This window comes from Trichosurus vulpecula, chromosome 4 (genome assembly GCF_011100635.1).
Source record: "Trichosurus vulpecula isolate mTriVul1 chromosome 4, mTriVul1.pri, whole genome shotgun sequence".
Classification (NCBI taxonomy): Eukaryota; Metazoa; Chordata; class Mammalia; order Diprotodontia; family Phalangeridae; genus Trichosurus; species Trichosurus vulpecula.
Genome location: NC_050576.1, coordinates 193,330,765 through 193,344,772, shown reverse-complemented (window position 1 = coordinate 193,344,772; position 14,008 = coordinate 193,330,765). Strand labels below are relative to the sequence as shown.

Sequence of the window (14,008 nt, the reverse complement as noted above, 5' to 3'; positions counted from 1 at the left end):
ACCATTAGAATATGAGCTCCGGGGGAGCAGTTATTGTTTTTTTTTCCTTCCTTTCTTTGTATCTCCTATGCTTAATACAGTGCCTGACATATAGTAGGTATTAAATAAATTCTTGTTAATGAAGGCCCAGAAAGGCTAATTCATTTCTCATAGTCCCATTTGTAATAAGTAGAAGTAATAAGAAGAAGAAGTAGAAGAAGGTCCTCTGACTTTAAATACAGTGCTCTTCCTCTTTTTAACTGTTCTAGAGCCAGGCCACCCATGATGGGCCTGGTGATCTACAGCCAGAGGAAAGGCACTGGCTCTGTCTTCCACACTCACCTAAAGCACAGAAAAGGGGCTGCCTCTCTTTGGGCAACCTAAGGCATGGCTGAGAGGCATGGCTACATCAGGGTATGGTGGAGGACATAGTGATTCAGGCCAAAAGGGTCCCCTTGCAAAAGTAGCTTTTGGGGATCCTTACCAGCTTAAGGAGAGGACAATATTTGTTCATTGTTGCTGAAGGCATCCTTTCTGGCCACTCTGTATATTGTGGTAAGAAAGCTCAGCTTGGCACTGGCAATGTCCCCCCGCCCCATTTAGCACTATACCCGAAGGTATGCTCTGTATAACAAAAGTCTTATGTCTGGGGTAAACTTACACGCATATCTGGAAACTATTTCACAGTTATCTCCCACTACCCTGAAATAAAGAAAACATGGGGGAAGCTACATTTAGGATCTAAGAAAGCGATCTACTCTGCAAACAAACTTGAGGACGGTGCTGTTGCTGGAAGAGGCCGTATCAATAAACCCATCCTCACGTAGGACATGCCTACTACAAATACAAGACACAGGGCAGCTGTGACCACATGTCTAGGGTATGGCTACAAACCCTGTGAAATATCCTCCAGAGGAGATCAGCAGCAGCATATTGGAAAACTATCCACCATCCAAATGGATACAAGTTGGCCTCACTGATGCCTAGAGTACCAAGATTGTAGAGGAGAAAGAAGTCTAGGGTCCAGAATCTTGACAAGAACAGTTACTTTGGAGTCATTGTAAATAGAATTATATTTACTATATCATCACCTTAGAATTTTGACCCTCACAACAATGCTGTGAATTAGGTAACATTAAAGTAATTGTCATTCAAATAGGGCTTTTTATATTGAAGGAAAAATGTAGGTCCTCTGACTATGAGTCTAGTGTTTTTCCAGAGTGCTCTAACCCAGTGGTCTCCGAATTTTTGATCATACAACCCTATCAAATAATTGGACCATGCTTCCCCTGCCCCAATATATGAATATTAAAAATATAAATTTAAAAAAGAAAAATCCAGCCCTCTTTCTACTATCCCACTTGATCTGCATGCTGTAAATGGAGGAGGGGAAAGGGAACTAATTTATATGTCCTCCATTTAATAAACCACCCAGACATTACAAACAGTTAACTCTGACCCTGCCTCCTTCCCCTCTGACCCACACTCCAGTTGCTAGAATCCTTGCAGCTGCAGCTGCTGCTGCAGTGACATCTACCCCCATTAGAGAATCAGTGTGTTCAAAAATGGAGGAGAGGAAAAGCCGTGGAAAATTGAAACAGGTTAAGGGAGCTGATCCTAGAAGCAGATTCCCAGAAGGGACTGACCAGCCCATGGGGTCAATTTTCTGCCCCAAATAATCTTCCCCTGACCCCAATGCTGCCTGGAATTATTTTTTTACATTTTACCTTGTTACCCTTCCTAAAATTACAGAGTAATTTGGGTTACTAGGCATTCTCTTTTAAAAATTCAAATACAGCTGGGAAGGTTAAGAGGCTGACAGTTATTCACACATTAATGTGAGCTGCAGAACTTCAATCAGACAATCAGATTGCTTTTCTCCTAAGCCTAGCTGAAATCGGCTCCCCTGAGGGATGTAGTTTTTGAGGAGGGGAATGAAAGTAGATTATTCAAAGAGCTTGAGCTTGGACCAATTTAGAGCATAGAACAAGCCTAGATAAGCGTGTTACAGTAGGCAGCTCAGAACAGCATGGGGGAAGGCACTATGACCCTAGAGAAAGGGACACTAAAGGGTGGAAGGACCATGTAGGAAGGGAGGTAGGAAGATACCAGTCAAATTTTGTCTGGTTCAAAATATTTCCTAGGGCCTGAGGTATCCAGGGAAATGGGAGAAGACTCTTTCTTCTTCTCTGTAACATTTGGTCACCTGGATTCCAGAACTCAGAATTCAAGGGAGTAGGGGGCACCTAGGATCATAGATTTAGAGCTAGAAGGGACCATAGAAATCATCAAATACGATCACTTTATTTTGCAAATGAAGCAGCTAAGGCACAGAGAGGTTAAGTGATCTGGCCAGGGTCACACAGCAAGCAGATGACTGAGGAAGGATTTAACCCTGGATCTTTCTCTTATTTTTTTTTGCTTACTTTCTTGGTTTACTTAGAATTTTATTTATCCCCAGTTACATGTAAAAACAATTTTTAACATTTGTTTTTAAACCTTTGAGTTGCAAAAGCTCTCCCTTCCTCCCTCCCCTCACCTTCTCATAACACAGATCTTTATCTGGACAGGTAAGCATGGTCACAGGATCAGTCATTACTTGCAAGGCAATCTGTACTACAAGGTAGAATTTTGGGGTGTCTCCAAGCTTGAAGCCTCAGGGCACCTGTCCCTTTGGTTTTTATGTCCCCTGGTATGGCCTGAATGGAGACTATAACCACCATTTAGAATGTCTTAATCAAAGGTAAAATGAGTTCAAAGTCACAAAATTCTAGATTAACTTTGAGAACAATCTCAAAAACATTCAGGAGCATAGTTAGCATACAGCCTTCCACCACCCATGTCTAAAGTAAGGTTTAGGGCTATGAGTGAGGGCTTCCCCTTAAGTAGTCTTTAGTCCAGAAGTATGGTGTAGTGACAAGAGTGGCTTTGAAGTCAGAGGACCTGAGTTCAAATCCCAAGTCTGTTACTACATGATTCATGACAGGCAAAACACAACCTCTCCACGCCTCAGTTTCTTAATCTCCATAATGAGAGAATTGGACCAGATGGCTTTATAAGGTCCCTTTCAGGTCTCAATCTTATGATCCTAAGAATTATTATTTGGAAGAGAGGGCAGATTGGGGGAGGAGGTAGTCAGAAGCAAAAACTTTTGAAAAGGGACAGGGTCAAAAGAGAAAATAGAATAATTGGGGCGAGATAGGATGGAGGAAAATATAGTTAGTTTTCTACAACATGACTATTATGGAGGTATTCTGCATATGCGTGTATAACCTATATTGAATTGCTTTACTTCTCAAGGAGGGGTAGTGGGGAAGGAAGAAGGGAGAGAATTTGGAACTCGAAGTTTTAAAGACAAATGTTAAAAATTGTTCTTACATGCAACTGGGAAATAAGATATACAGGCAATGGTGTATAGAAAACTATCTTGCCTTACAAGAAAGTAAGAGGGAAGGGGAGGTGGTAGAAGGGGGGGAAGACTAGGGGAAGGCGTAATCAGAATGCATGCCATCTTGGGGTGGGGGAGGGGAGGGATGGGGAGAAAATTTGGAACTCAAAATCTTGTGGAAATGAATGTTGAAAACTAAAAATAAATTAATAAATTTTTAAAAAGAAAAAAGGAAGAAAAAGAATTATTATTTGGGAATTGAAACATTTAAAGGAGGTATATTGGTATAGTAAATGTAAATTCCAGAAGTTGGTTTTCTAATTCAATCCAACAAACATTTATTAAACACCAAAGTGCTACACTCAATATGCCAGCAAATTAGGAAAACTCAACAGTGGCCATGGGATTGGAAAAGATCAGTTCTACGTCCCAATCCTAAAGAAGGGCAATACCAAGAAATGTTAAAATTAACAAGCAGTTTTGCTTATTTCACACACCAGCAAGGTTATGCTTATGATTCCGCAAGCTAGACTCCAGCAACATGTGAACCAAGAATCACCAGAAAAGCAGGCTGATTTTCAAAGAGGCTGGGGAAGTAGGGATTAAATTGCCAAAATTTGCCAGATTATGGAGAAAGCAAGGGAGTTCCAGAAAAACATCTACCTCTGCTTCATTGACTATACTAAAGCCTTTGACTGTGTGGATCACAACAAAATGTGGCAAGTCCTCAAAGAGATGGGAGTACCAGATCATCTTACTTCTCTCCTACAGAACCACGCAGGTCAAGAAGCAACCGTTAGAACCGAACATGGAACGACTGACTGGTTTCAGATTAGGAAAGGATTTCGACAAGGCTGTATATTTTCACTTTATTTATTTCACTTATATGCAGAGTACATCATGAGAAATGCCAGGCTGGATGAATCAAAAGCCAGAATTAAGGTTGCCAGAGAAACATCAACAATCTCAGACATGCAGATGATACCAGTCTGATGAAGAAAGTGAAAAGGAATTAAAAAGCCTCTTGATGAGGGTGAAAGAGGAAAGTATAAAATCTGGCTTGAAGCTTAACATAAAAACACTAACATCTTGGCAACTGGTCCCATCACTTCCTGACAAATAGGGGGAAAAGATATGGAAGCAGTGACAGATTTTATATTCTTGGGCTCAAAGATCACTGCAGACAGTGACTGCAGCCATGAAATTAAAAGACACTTGCCCCTTGGAAGGAAAGCTACGACAAATCTGGACAGCATACTAAAAAGCAGAGACATCACCTTGCCTACAAAGGTCATATAGTCAAAGATATGGTTTTTCCAATAGTAACGTATGACTGTGAGAGCAGGATTGTGAGGAAAGGTGAGCACCACAGAAATGATATTTTTGAATTGTGGTGCTGGAGAATACTTTCGAGAGTTCCTTGTACAGCAAGGACATCAAATCAGTCAAGACTTAAATTAATTTAGGTTATTCACTGGAAGGTCAAATACTGAAGCTGAAGCTTACATATGTTGGCCACATAATGAGAAGACAGGACTCATTGGAAAAGACCTTGATGTTGGGGAAAGATTGAAGGCAAAAGGAAAAGGGGGTGGTGGAGGATGACGTGGATAGATAATGTCGTGGAAACAATGAATATGAATTTGGACAGACTTTGGGAGATAGTGGAGGACAGAAGGGCCTGGTGTGCTTTGGTCCACGGGGACATGAAGAACACAACTGAATGACTGAACAACAACAATGTGCATGTGCTAAGTGTTAGGAATTAATCCAAAACATAATCCATCTTTCTACCTTTTGGGGATATCTCTTTACTTTCCCTTCACCTTACTTCCATTTCCTTTCCCTTTCTCTCATAGTACTTCTCCTTCTCCCTTCCTAACAATGAAGAGGGGGGCTCTCCACTATGAGTTCTTTGGGAATCTTTCATTAAAAAGACTTTTAAAATGCATTTTCAGGTCCATGTGTGTGCAGGTCCACAGTGACAATTCTCAGGAAAACTCTTTGAAGAGATTGGAGTGATTTACTGGGAGTTTTTTTTTTTAATGTCCCTTGCTTGATCTCTTCCAGGTCTAGGAACAATATGGGAACTTTGGAAACTTGAATTCTGACATGTCTAATTATCTTCCTTTAGTCTGTAAGGATATATATGTAAGTGGGGTTAGCTATCAGTCTGCAACTCTCTATACCTTGACCCAGAAATAACACTACAATATCTATACCCCAACAAAATCAATGAAAAAGGAAAAAAACCACATATATCTATATCTGTATATTTATATATATGTTTATATGTAATATATGACATGTATTATATATGTATATATGTGCATATATATTATATATATACATATATATCTTTTTGTAATGATTTTAAAAAACACCCTGGAAACTAAGGGAGTCCTCATCAACTGAGGAATGGGTATTATGGTATTTGAATATAATGGCATAAGAAATTACACAAGGGATGATTTCAGAGAAACCTGGGAATACTGGAATGAACTGATTCAAACTGAAGTGAACATAACCAGGTGAATAGTTTATACAGTAACAACAACATTACAAAGACAGAGAACTTTGAAAGACTTAAGGACTCTGATCAATGCGAAGACTGACCATGATTCCAGAGGACTGATGATGAAGCATGTTTTCTACTTCCTAACAGAGAGGTGATGGACCCAAGATGTAAAATGAGACATATATAGGTATATAGCACCTACCTCCCAGGATCAAATAAAATAATAATTGTAAAAATGTTTAGCACAGTGCCTGGCACATTGTTAAGTACTATATAAATGGTATTTATTATTGCTGCTGTTATTATCATTATTACATTTTTGGAAATGACCAAAGTGGAAATTTGTCTTGCTTGATTAGGCATATTTATTACAAGGTTTTAAAAAATTATTTTCAATGGGAAAAGAAGTGGGAAAGTCAAAAAATAACTGCTAGTTAACTGAAAAAAAATTAAGATTGTAATAAAAAAATAAAGTCATCTCTGAGGATGCCATCTGCTATGGGTAACATCTAAAAGCTTGAAGGGACCTCAAGAGATATTCTGGTATCTTGGTAGTGACTTTCGAAACTACAAAGAACAGATGGTTGTCTCTTTTTCTTGGAGACTTTCTGGAACAGAGATCAAACCCTCCTTTGATTCCTTATTCTAATATTTCAGCACCTTGAAAATCAAGAAGCCTCTCCTTAAGCCTGATGGAAACCTCTCTTGCTTTATTGTATCCAAAAAGGTGCCCCCTGAAGAAATGCTAGGTCTATTTCTACTTATTCAACCTATCATGCACACAAACAACTGTTTAGCACAGGGGTGGGGAACCTGTGACCTTGAAGCCACGTGTGGCTCTCTAGGTCCTCAAGTATACCCCTTTGACTGAATCTAGGGCTTCACTTGAGGACCTAGAGGGCCACAGGTGGCCTTGAGGTCACAGATTCCCCACCCCTGGTTTAGCATATGCATGGAGGGGGAAAGAAATCCGTTATTGATTTTAATTTATTTGTATTATTTGGAAATTATACCTTGCTTCATTTTTAAAGGACTTATAAATTAAAAATAATATATAAAGTAGGCATTAAAATGTCTTAAAATTAAAATTATGTGCCATTATAAAAAGGAATATCCAAAAGCATTCTTTGTTTTACCTCCCTTACCCTTCCCGATATGTCACAGCTTAGGCAGTTACCTATCTTGACTATCTCTAGCTCTGGATTTGATAGGATTACCAATTATCCTTTGTGAATATTCTCAGAATTGTGAGAGATAAACCATCCAACTATTCATGTTTGTTTTGGTTCACAAAGACCAAACCAAATGCTCCATTTTGTGCGCTTTCTTCTTCCTTTAGAATGTAAGCTGGGGCAGCTAGGTGGTGCAGTGAGCAGAGCACTGGCCCTGGAGTCAGGAGGACCTGAGTTCAAATCCGGCCTCAGACACTTGATATACTTACTAGCTGTGTGACCTTGGGCAAGTCACTTAACCCCAATTGCCCTCCCCCCAAAAAAAACCATTAAAAAAGAATGTAAGCTTCTTGAGGAGATGGGCTTTTTTTGGCTTATATTGGTTTCAAAAGTGCTTAGCCCAGTTTCTGGCATTTAGAAAGTGTTTGATAAATGCTCATTTCTTTCCCAGAAGACATTCCCATCCTGTAAGGGAAAACTGTTGCCTATCTTCCCTTTCTCTTTTTTGGAAAAAGTTTACCATTAAATATTGTATTTTCATTTAAAGATGTACAAGCATGGTTGATTCGATTGATAGACCAATGGACGCTTTCTGGTTCATTATAGGTAAATGGTAGATAAGATGTTGACACTGAGTAAAAAACTCTGTTATTAGGAGTCAGAGAACCAGAATTAAACTTTTTATAGTATTTTACTTTTACCAATTACATGTAAAGACAATTTTCAACATCAATTTTTATCAGATTTTGAGTTCCACATTTTTCTTCCTCTCTCCCTTCCCTCCTACCTCCCCAACAAGGCAAGCAATCTGATATAGGTTATACATGTGCAGTCATGTAAAGCATATTTGCACATTAGTCATGCTTCGCAAGAAGAAACAAAACCAAAGAAACTAAACAAAAACAATGAAAATAGTTGCTTTAATCTGCATTCAGACTCCATAGTTCTTTCTCTGCATGTGGATAGCATTTTCCATTCTAAGTCATTTGGAATTGTCTTGGATCATTGTATTGCTGAGAAGAATTATTACAATTGATCATCACACAACAATGTTTTCCTGGTTCTGCTCACTTCACTCTGGATCAGTTCATGTAAGTCTTTTCAGGTTTTTCTGAAATCTGCCTACTGATCATTTCTTTTAAAAAATATATGTTTATTTATTTTTAGTTTTAATCATTCACTTTTATAAGATTTTGAATTCTAAATTTTCCCCCTTTCATCCCCTCCCCCCTCCTCAAGACAGCATGCAATCTGATATAGGCTCTACATATACATTCATATTAAACATATTTTCACATTAGTCATGATATAAAGAAGAACTAGAACTAATGGAAGAATAGAACAAAAGGGGAAAAGCACGAGAAGGGGGTGGGGAGAGAATAGTATGCTTCGATCTACGTTCAGACTCCATAGTTCTATCTCTGGATGTGTACAGCATTTTCCATCATGAGTTTTTGGGATTGTCTTAGATCATTGCATTGCTGTGAAGAGCTAAGTCTATCAAAGTTGATCATTACATAATGCTATTATTACTGTGTACAGTGTTCTCCTCGTTCTGCTCACTTCACTTAACATAAGTTCATATGAGTCTTTTCAGGCTTTTCTGAAATCCACCATCTCATCATTTCTTATGGAACAATAGTACTCTAACACATTCGTATACCCTAACTTGTTCAACCATTCCCCAATTCATGGGCACCCCTTCAATTTCCAACTCTTTGCCACCACAAAGAAAGAGCTGCTATAAATATTTTTGTACATATAGATCCTTTTTCCTTTTTTATTATTTCTGTGATACAGTGATATTGCCAGATTACAATGTAGGAGCAGTTTGGTTGTCCTTTGGGTATAGTTCCAAATTGCTCTCCAGAATGGTTGGATCAGTTCACAACTCCCCAGTAATGCACTAGTGTCCCAGTTTCCCCACATCTTCTCCAGAATTTATTATTTTCCTTTTCTGTAATATTAGCCAATCTGGTAGGTGTGAGGTGATACCTCAGAGTTGTTTTAATTTACATTTCTTTAATCAATGGTGATTTAGAGCACTTCTTCTTATGTCTATAGATAGCTTTAATTTATTCATCTGAAAATTGCCTGTTCATATCCTTCAACCATTTATCAATTGGGGGATGACTTGTATTCTGATCAATTTGACTCAGTTCTCTACATATTTAAGAAATGAGGCCTTCATCAGAGACACTTGCTATAAAAATTGTTTCCCAGCTTTCTGCTTTCCTTCTAATCTTGGTTGTATTGGCTTTATTTGTGCAAAACCTTTTTAATTTAAAATAATCTGATTCTCTTTCAACAGCATTGTTGTCTCCGGTGCTTGAACTACTTTCATTTCTCAGAGCCTGGGCTTTCTGCAGGTCTCACGACGTTTACCTCAGAGAAAACTATGGAATGAAAGGCAGCAACCACAATATTTAGAGCTTATTTAGAAGCATGGACTCTGAAAGTTGTAAAGAGCCTTGGAAGGCATCTAGTCCCACCATTACCTAAGCATGAATTAATTCCAGAATTGGGAAGCTTACTACTTCTTGAGATAATCCATCCTACTTTGGGAAAGCTCTAATTATTAGGAAGTTATTTCTTATGTCTAACATAAATTTGCCTCTCTGCAATTTCCACTCATTCCTCCTAGTTCCATCATCTCAAACTGTACAAAATAAATGTACATTATTGTAAGTTTTTTTTAAGTGTCAGCACCACGGCCCGCAGTTGTAGACAAGTTGAGTAAAATTGGATAGCTCAGTACTTACAAAAAAAAGATAGCATCAAGCAGCTAGACACATGATTCCCATTTAATTCAAAAAATATTCAGTTAAATGCCTACAACTCCACTCAAGTCCTATTCCAATGACTCATTATGGTGTGAACGTGATGCTAAGCTCTCAAAGGCTCTGTCAGCAGGGTGAAAGCAAATTTGGCAATGGACTTTCTATATACCATCCAAAGACCAGCTCATCATTAGGCTGATTTCAGAGTTGATTTCAGAGATGATTTTTTTGGTCCCAGGACATCTCAACAACTTACTTTCAAGTAATAGATTGGTTATAGTTCCTATTTTCAAAGAGAACACCCACATTAATGAATTAGTGGATCCTTGATGCACTGAAGTATATAAAAGGTCCCATGATAGGTAATGAGGAGACAAAGACAAATTTTAAACAAACTTTTCCTTAAAGGAGCTTACATTTATGTCATATCTCCTCTATTTTTTCAATCTCTTCCTGTCTTTATCTCTTCCAGACTGTCAACTTCCTGAAAACAGAGATCGTGTTTCCTTACTCTCCTGCACATAGTAAGTACTCAATGAACAAGTGTTTATAAAAGTGGGTATGATGGATATACACTAAGGAGTAATGCTTTTATCAAATTAATTTGACTGTTTTTAGATAGTTTATGTGGTTTGTGCATGGATTATGGATGGGAAGAATAGGGGTGAGACTGGACTTCTGAGTGTGTGTGAGTAGCAGGAGGGTACGGAGAATTTGAAGGGGAAGGAGGAGGGCTGGGCAGGATTTGGCCCTGAAAAGGAGTAAAGTATCTTTATACATATGAACAGCCAGATGATGCAGTAGATAGAGTGCCAGGCCTTGAGTCAGGAGGACTCATCTTCTTGAGTTCAAATCTGGCCTCAGACATTTACTAGCTGTGTGATGCTGGGCAAGTCACTTAACCCTGTTTGTCTCGGTTTCCTCATTTGTAAAATGAGCTGGAAAAGGAAATGGTAAACCATTCCAATATCTTTGCCAGCAAAACCCCAAATAAGGTCACAAAAAGTTAGAAACAACTGAACAACAACAATATCTTTGTGGATATTAGCGTGGATATAGTAGACAACCACTAATCACTTTACAATTTTTCCCAAGTACGACATTGACTCCTTTTGCTTGCATTGTCTTTTTAGGAAATTGATCACATTCAATACACTGTAGTACAAATTGCTAGTGGATGAATTACTGACCCTAAGGAATGCTCCTCATGGAGGGCTGGACCCCCCACTTCCAGAAGCCAATGGTCTCAGTAGAAAACAGCTGGAGTTCCTAATTCCTGCCAGCAGGGCATTCCCCACATATAGAAAAACTATGCGATAGCTTATATGGCATGATATGAGGGATGTGGGAAGTTCCTCTTCCCCCTAAGATCTTTTCTATTGGTCTGTTTTCCAGTCTTGAAATTCCTACATTAGCATAGTTCACTCAACTGGAGGGAGGGGAGAGGAATTGAGGTCTAAAGGCAAGTGTTAAATTGTAACCAAATGATCATCTAACCCTCTTTCATTAGCACACCAGAACAGATTACTTTATCAAATTATCTGGTTTGTATCATGAAAGGGAATAATACACAATACAAGTCACTTCTTTCTGGGTTTCATTTTTCTTGATCTCTAAATTGCATGATCCTATGATTTATGCAGTGAGAGAGGGTTGATGATTCTGTGATAACATTCTATGATTTTAAACAAATTTTAATGAGTGGATCATCATAGCAAGGATGGATGGATAATATTCGAGCAAGATAAAGGTTCTGAGCTTCTCAGCCTCTCTCCTAGATGAAGAGAGGCTTTAAAAAATAGTGGGGAGAAAACATGCTGTCTACTTCAAAACTTTGCCTAGGGATCACCTTGAGTGTTAAGATTTGAGAAACCTGGATCATAAGCACTGAGAGCTATAAGGTTGATTACTAGTCATTTATTCTAACCCTTCTGGTCTCCTATTATACAGAAGAATAAACTGAGACAGCAAGAAGGTAAAAAGTAACTTGCCCAATAACACATAACTAGTTACTGGCAAAGCCAGAACTTTGATCTCCTGAGTCTTTTTGTTATTTGTCCAGAATTCTTTTCATGAAATCATACTAGTTTTGGGAAAGCGAGTGGAGTTAGAAAGTAAATGGCCATAGCCAAGAGGAGATCAGCTATAAGAGGAAGATGTCCTAGGAAAAGGATCATAGTTCACATAATCTGGGTGAAGATCAGGTAGAGAACCTTTATTGTTATTACTAGCCATAGCAAGGAGAGATCTATCAATTGACATTTCTCTGTCAGCCAAGTGAGCTTTGAATACAAACAATTTCCTATGAATGTATATCCTGCAAGAAACTGAAAAAAATTGGAGGACAGTCAGTCCTGACCTTGGAGGTAGGACAGAGGCATACTCATCTGTCATTGGCCTCAGAGGAGCAGATCAACTTTGCTTGGCTCTATGGCTAAAAGAGCTAAAGAACTAAGGAAGAGGGGAAATGCAAATGTAGGGTTGAGGTGCTCATTTTACACTGAAATGGAGGCTATTTTAAAGATATATTCATACATACCAGGAGAAGGAAAATTACAAAGCCATTCTTTCTTTGTTTCCACAAAGAGAATAACCATTTAATTTAATTGAAGAGTAAAACCAGATGAAATATAAGGGCTATGTTTCAGCAAGTAAATAAGGCCCTCCCTGGGCTGGGAGGAGAAAACAAGGAAAAAGAATGGAAAAGGCAAGTATAAAGAGTGGGAGAAGAGGACAAGGGAAAATTCAATTCACTGGACATTCCTGTATAGCACTGTGCTTAAGCCCTGAAGGCAATACAAAGATTAGATAAAACAGGATTCTTGACTTCATGGAGCTTTCCGTCTAGTAAGAAAGATTATTTTAATACTAAATCATCTAAATATACATAGGAAAAGTATATCTATAGAAGTATATATATAGCATCAAAATGCTATGGGGATACTAGGAAACAAGAGGGACAAAATACATCAATGAAATACATGAGGGGAGGAGAGCAGGAGACACCCAGAGCATTTTTCTCTCTTGGGCCCTCTTACACTAGATGTCACATCAGCACCTCAAACTCAAAATATCTAAACTGGTACTCATCTCTCACACCAAATTTCCCTCTCCCCCAAAATGCTCTATTTTCTGGTAAGAGCAATACCATTCTTCAAGTCATCGACATTTTCTACCTTGACATCTTTCTTGATGCTCCCCTCTCTGTCACTACTCCCCATCATATCTAATCAGTTGCCAAGTCTTACTGCTTCTACCTCTACAATTATGTCTCATTAGAATTCTTCTCTCCACTCATACAACTATCAACATAGTCCAAGACCTTGTCACTTCTTGTTTGGATTACTGTAACAACTTAATCAGTCCCTCTTCTTCCAGATTCTTCCTTTTCCACCCCATCCTTTACACAGCTCTCCAAAATTATCTCTCCAAGACATAGGTCATGCCACTCCTCTAGCTCAAAATATTTAATGGCTTCACATTCCCTATAAAACTTTTTTTTTAAATTGGCCCTCTACAATCTGGATCCCACCTACCTTTCTAAACATATTTCATACTCCACCCCATCACAAACTCTATGCTCCAGACACTCTATTGCCTTCATCTTTGCTTTCACAAAAGCTCTTCCATGTATAGTATGTACTCCTTTTTCATCTCATCTCTCAGAATCCTTGAATCCTCCATGAAACTTTTTCTAAACCTCATCCCCTATTTATTGGCCCTCTAACCTTCATCAATTGCTTTTGAACCTGACTTAAACAGATAGCAAACATTAGCTAATGGAACTAAATAGAATAGACTAGAACAGGATAGGGAAATCTGGATTTGTCTTGCCTCATATACAGTTTTATCATTGTGACTCAGGTTAGACCTATTAATATTCTCCAGGCCACAATGTCATCTAAAGAGCAACTGCAGAATCAAGTTTAGTCCTGCCTTGGATATCCTAACAGGATCTGAGTAGAAAGGAGGGTTGGGGAGGGAGGAGATGCCTGGTGGTTGGGGTTTCCATACAGGCTGTTACTCAAGACCCAATACATGCCCATTCAGGCACATTGAGTGCCAGGGGAGATGCTCTAACAACCTCCCTTCTCCAAACCCCAGGCTTGTATAAACTTAGACAGATTCTCCAGGCAGCCCAGCCAGCTAGGGCTGTCAGTAAATTTGTGAA

The 14,008-nt window shown here is 38.7% G+C and overlaps 1 pseudogene; it reads left to right on the top strand.

The window, feature by feature from the left end:
• Positions 1-264: 264 nt before the first annotated feature.
• Positions 265-959, top strand: LOC118846981 (annotated as a pseudogene).
• The last annotated feature ends 13,049 nt before the right edge of the window (positions 960-14,008 follow it).